Here is a 6,000-nt window from a genome sequence, read left to right as displayed (position 1 = left end):
GCCGCATTTATAAACACAACCTGGGCCTCACTGACGGACAACAGAAAGACGTGGCGGCCATACTGGTAGCGTTAGAGAGATACTTCACGCCCCCGCCAAAAACGTCACTTTCGAGAGGTATGTCTTGGGCAACCTCAAACAAGAAGATGGGGAGACGATCGACACATTCGTCACAAGACATGAGAGACAAAGCAGCCTCATGTGAGTACGGGGCATTAAGAGATGAACTCATAAGAGATAGACTTGTCCTCGGCATAACTGATGAAGGTGCAAGACGCCGTCTGCTCAGAGAAAAAGGGCTCACACTAGTATCTGCAGTCGAGATCTGTCGTGCCGCTGAGGTCATGGACAATCAATGAAAGGCTATGGCACTTGATGTCTCCAGGCTTGGAGAGAGCCTCAATGTGGCAGAGGCTCAGCGGCTACCAGCAGGCCGACTGAGTCAACTAACAGACCCGCCCAGAGCATGAGAGGCGACGGGGTGATTGCAGATACTGTGGCAGTCAACACAGACGTGGGCGGGACCAGTGCCCTGCCTTTGGGAAATCATGCCGCTCATGACTTAGCTAAAATGTGCATGAAGAGAGGCCAAAACGCACGTCAGCTAAACGTCATGGACGCTCCATCTCCAGAGGACAGAGATGATGAGAGGCCAAAACGCCTAACTTCGATCTAACTTCGTTCTCTCTCTCTCTTTCTTAAAAAAAAAAAAAAAACTAACCTAAACTTGTACCACTAACCTAAACTTGTACCACTGTTCCTTCAGAAGTTGTAGTTGTCATAGACTGTACTCCATAGTTGATTGCTCTATTGCTGACAAAAATGTGTTATTGTAAGTCGCTTTGGATAAAAGCGTCTGCCAAATGACGTAATGTAATGTAATGTAATGAGGACTGTAATCAGGGCCAGATCTATGCCGCAATGAGCATAGGAGCAGTGAAAGCACAAGGAAAAAAGTGGTTTGTCTACCTGCCACTGCACAAGGGGGGGGGGGCGCCAGAAATTCCAGCTTGACTTTGTCTGGCGCAACGTCATGAGCATGAAAGACAAAATGAGGATGGCACCCAGAACGGCTCTGCGGCCTAGTCCTACCAGGCTGAAGCTCTACTCAGGTGCGTGGATGGAGCTCAATGGGACTGTTCAGCACGCAGTGTGTCGTTAAGGGCGAGACGCACAAGCTTGACTTTGAAATTGTCACGTCCAGCCAGACGCCCTCCTTGCTCTCAGGCGAGACGAGCGAGAGACTTGGGCTGATGCAATAGAGGGAATGCACCGACGCCACGCCCCCTCCCGAACACGCCCCCTCAGCCGGACTGAGCAGCACTGAGTGTCAAATTTCCAAAACAAACGTGGCTTCTGCCAGGGGTAGTAGCGAAACCACGGCTAATATAAACGATTATCTGCTTAAAATAAAGGCAGTTGGACTCGAATGTGACCCTTACAGCTTGCCAAAGAACCAGTGGTCCATGGACGTAGACATGTGGCCAGGAATAGGGTTTCCTGACATTTATATGTACTTAATATCGACGCCGGGGAAATACACAAACCAAAGCATGAAAGCATACAAGAGCCTGGACGCGTGGTCGTACTTCAAGGCTGGATTTGTTGGCGACATTAAAGTAACGAGGACAGCAATGGATATTCTGGTTGTATGTGGAGAGGTACATATTTATTTTATTACAACTTTTATTAAGAAAAATATAGCATACGCTGTCCCTAGCTTTGTTCATAGTGAACACTATCACTCATGTAACGTTATATCTGCGGGTAGAACACAGCCAGAGAATGAATGAGCCCTCATTGAAACCCTGGATAGCTGCAGAGAAGACCGGGCCGTTTCATTAGCTTTCGGCAGCCTGTAAAAAGATACCTCCGACGCCTTGTTTAATCTATTTTTACAGTCAATGGCACAACAGCACTTTACCATTTTCGTTGTTTTCTCGCGGAAGCTGAACGCTAAACACCGTGACCCGGCGGCGCCACCTGGCTTGTTTAGACGTTTTGACACTCACTGCAGCTGAGTGGGCGTACCCGCACTGACTGTCGCGTCCGTGACGTCACGTGCATTCCCTCTATTCACCATTCCAGGCTCACTAACCAAGGAGCATCTGGTCAGTGCATATCATGATGTTTTTTGCAGCCCCATTGACTCTCTCTGCCAGGCGATGTTCACTTCGAGCTGGACAGCAATGTGGTGCCTGTGCAGTGTGCACCACCAAATGTCCCGGTGGCCCTCAAAGCGGCCGTAAAGGCACAGTTGGATCAGTATGAGAAGGAGGGGGACACCTTACCACTGTCACACAGCCCACAGACTGGATAAGCAGGTCTAGGCATAGTGAAGAGGCCGGATAAGTTACGGCTGTGCATCGACCCCAAGCCCCTCAACCGCGCTCTCAAACGGTTTCATGCCCACCTTGGATGACGTGCTGTGCAAGCCGCAGAAGGCACGCATCTTCACGCTGGTGGACGCACAAGACGCGTTCCTGCAGTGCCGCCTGGATGACGAGAGCAGTCTGATGACAACGTTTTGGACGCCGTGGGGCAGGAAGCGCTGGCTGAAACTCCCTTTCGGCGTGTCAGTTGCACCGGAGCTGTACCAGAGGAAGCAGCACGAGCTCCTGGCTGGATTGAGGGGGATCGAGCCCATAGCCGATGACATCTCGATAGTGGGCTGTGGGGACACAGTGGGAGGAGGAGGCCACCCGCGACCATGATACAAACCTGGTCTCTCTCATGGACAGATGCAGGGAGGTGAAGCTGAGGCTGAGCCTGAAGAAGTTGCAGTTCCGGCTCAAGGAGGTCCGGTTCCACGGCCACATTCTGTCAGCGGACGGCCTCAAAGCGGACCCTGACAAGATCAGAGCGGTCCTGGACGTGCCCAACCCCACAGACGTGAAAGGGGTGCTGCGGTTCGTGGGCTTTGTGAACTATCTATCCAAGTTTATGTCGCGCTTGTCGGAGGTCTGTGAGCCGCTGAGGAGGCTGCAGGACAAGGACGTACCGTGGCAATGGCTGCCCAAGCATGACGCGGCCATGAAGGAAATCAAAACGCTGATCACAGCTGTGCCCGTATTGAGGTGTTATGACGTCTCCAGGCCGGTTCACCATACAAAGCCACTCCAGTCAGACGGGCCTGGGCTGCTGCTTGCTGCAGGAGGGGCAGCCAGTCGCATTTGCGTCCCGAGCGCTCTCCCCGACGGAGCAAAATGACCCACAGATTGAAAAGGAATGCCTGAGCATTGTATTTGCCTGTCAGCGGGTTCCATTACTATCTGTATGGGAGGGGGGACGTGACAGCAGAGACAGACCACCGCCCACCAGGCGCGTAGCCACGGGTGTGCTAGGGTGTGCCAATGCCACCCAGACAGGCCGCTGGCACACCCAAAAAAAATGGGGTAAAAAAGGTTTTTTGTTTTGTCTGCAAAACACATCAACGCTGTCATGCACTGTGTCCAACTTATCCTATGTGCGAATAGAAATCACGCTACGCTGACCTATGTGCCCCAGAGCATCATGGGAATAGTTAAGCTGTCGTCCACGTAAAGTAAACAAATGCACGCACAGCTGTAGCAGCAGCAGCAGCGCAAATCAAGAAGACATGAAACAAAGCTCGCTTTTAAGCTTTTTCGGCAAAGGCAAGAAACGTCGCTTTGACGACGAGGAAGAAGATGACTCGTTGTCACCCTCCCCCTCAACAAGTGCGGATTGTAGTGCACCCTTCCCGCACCTGTATTGGTGGTGTACAGTGGAGAAGAGACAGATGATTATGAAGAAGATGATGCAGCCGAAACAATGACGTTAACAGCGGGGAACGCAGCCAACAACACACTGGAGGTTTGTGCAGAGCCAGAGGACACTGAGAACGTTACAGATCTCTCTGCAGTAGACGAACCTTCATGCCAACCAAATTTGCGTTCTTTCCCGACTAGAACACTCATTGGAAAAAGTAGGTGAGACTTTTTTGAGATACTAAACAAAGTGGTTTTACATGTTGCCAAAAAATACAATTTAATTGACTGCTTCTACCTGCTAATAATGAGTGTGAAAAGGAGCAAACAACACACAAATATTCCTCTAAATCTGGTTTGAAAAGACCCAATTTTTTTTTGGCGGCGGCCTTACGGCCGCCGCCAAATGGTCCGCCCCCTGGCATACCCTGGCTTTCTGTGGCACACCCAATGAGCCAAGTCTGGCTACGCTACTGCCGCCCACTGGTGTCCATATACACCAAGCCCCTCCTCAGGGTGCCAAAGCACCTTCAGAGCATGCTCCTCACGCTACAAAGCTACTGCCTCAGAGTGGTGTACAAGCCGGGCCCGGAAATGTGTATCAGCGAACCAGCCATCACACCCTCTCACACAGACTGTTGTGACACCACGTCGAGGGGAGCAGAGCCGTGCCTACTCGCGGAGTGGGAGGCTGATTAAGCCTCGAGACAGACTAGACCTCTAAATTGTGATTGACTGGTTGTTCACACAAAAAAGGAAAAAAAAAGAGAAAATCAAAGTCTATGTTATAATGTGAAACTTGTGGAATTTGTTGTGCTCTCCTGACATTTATGTATGAGGCAGTTGGTTAAGATAATTGCATGCACAGTTCCATAATCAGAATACTGGTAAAATTTAAGCTCTGTAAGATTTTACATTTGGGCTTATTGAGATCCTGTTCATGAAGCCACCAGTCCAGTCAATGGGTTTGTTAATCTTGTTACCAGTGTTGCGCACGTTACTTTCGAAATGTAATATACTACATATTACTAGTTACTTTCATTTGAAAGTAATAAGTTACTTTACAATATTACTGTCTGTGTAGAGTAACTCGTTACTTATTACACTACTTTTGCATTACATTGACCAAAACAAAACCAAACCAGCCAAAACCAAGAACCATCCCGAAAAATAATTTCAACCGACAAGAAGTCAGTGTAAACTGTCTAAAATTCTAAATGTTATTCTTTTCCTTTGTGATTGTCATCTATAGTGGTTATTTGCATAAAAACACACAGTTTGAAATTATTGTATCTTTTTTTTTAAATATGTGCTTTGAGTAAAAAAAAAAAACTCAATTTGTAACTTGAGTTACTTGACAAAGTAACTGGTATAATATTACTGAAATCCTATAAGTAATAAGTTATATTACTGACTTACTGCTAAAAGTAATATATTACATGTAATATGTTACTTTTGTAATGAGTTACCCCCAACACTGCTTGTTACAGAAAGGGAGATGTCACAGGGCGTCTTGTAATAGCTGGTTAGTCAACAGCGCCGCCCTGTGATCAGTTCTAGTATCAGAGTTTAGCACCGGAAGTGCCCTGTCACACAGTGTGTGTATTATGTCAGTAAACGCATGGAGCTTGACAACTGACTAGCGTCGTTATTCACCAGTTTACAACACTACCGTTGCGAGGCAACATCAGACCGGAAGTAACTCCAGAGTGTCCCGACCATGGGGTCCGGACGTATAGTAGTCTCTTAAAACAGACTGTCTTATCTACATCCGGCAGATGCAGCTATATACAGTCTGTACTTCGTGGGGGAGAATCATGCACCAAACGGAAGAGGAAGTTGAAAGGCGGGACTTCCGCTCATTCGTCCAATCAGAATTTAACATTAGCTAACTAGCTGTATACTGCTGTAGCTATCGTTAGCTAACGCTGATTAGTAAGACGAACGATAAGCTCAGTAACGTTAGCAACTTACCTCATCACTTTCGTTTAACTCTGGAATAAGTGCACGTCTTGCACGAGGTTCCTCCAAGCCGCGGATACATCGTTTACGTCTATCAGGGTCTTATTTCACCGGTTTCGTCGGCGTAGCTTCCATGGTAATTCTAAAGCACTGCTAGCATTAGCAACCTGCATCGGTTTAAGTTTCCGGGGGGAACATATTTTTCGTGGACACGCGTGTCGTGATTGGTCAGATTCCGTCGAACTTCCTTCCGGTCTGAAGGTTTTTTTCACTACTTCCTTGTGCATGTTCTGGGGGTCTAACGTACAGA

This window comes from Poromitra crassiceps (genome assembly GCF_964638095.1).
Source record: "Poromitra crassiceps genome assembly, chromosome: 29".
In the NCBI taxonomy this organism is placed as follows: domain Eukaryota; kingdom Metazoa; phylum Chordata; class Actinopteri; order Beryciformes; family Melamphaidae; genus Poromitra; species Poromitra crassiceps.
The sequence above is the reverse complement of the archived record's forward strand: the minus strand, read 5'-3'. Positions refer to the sequence as shown.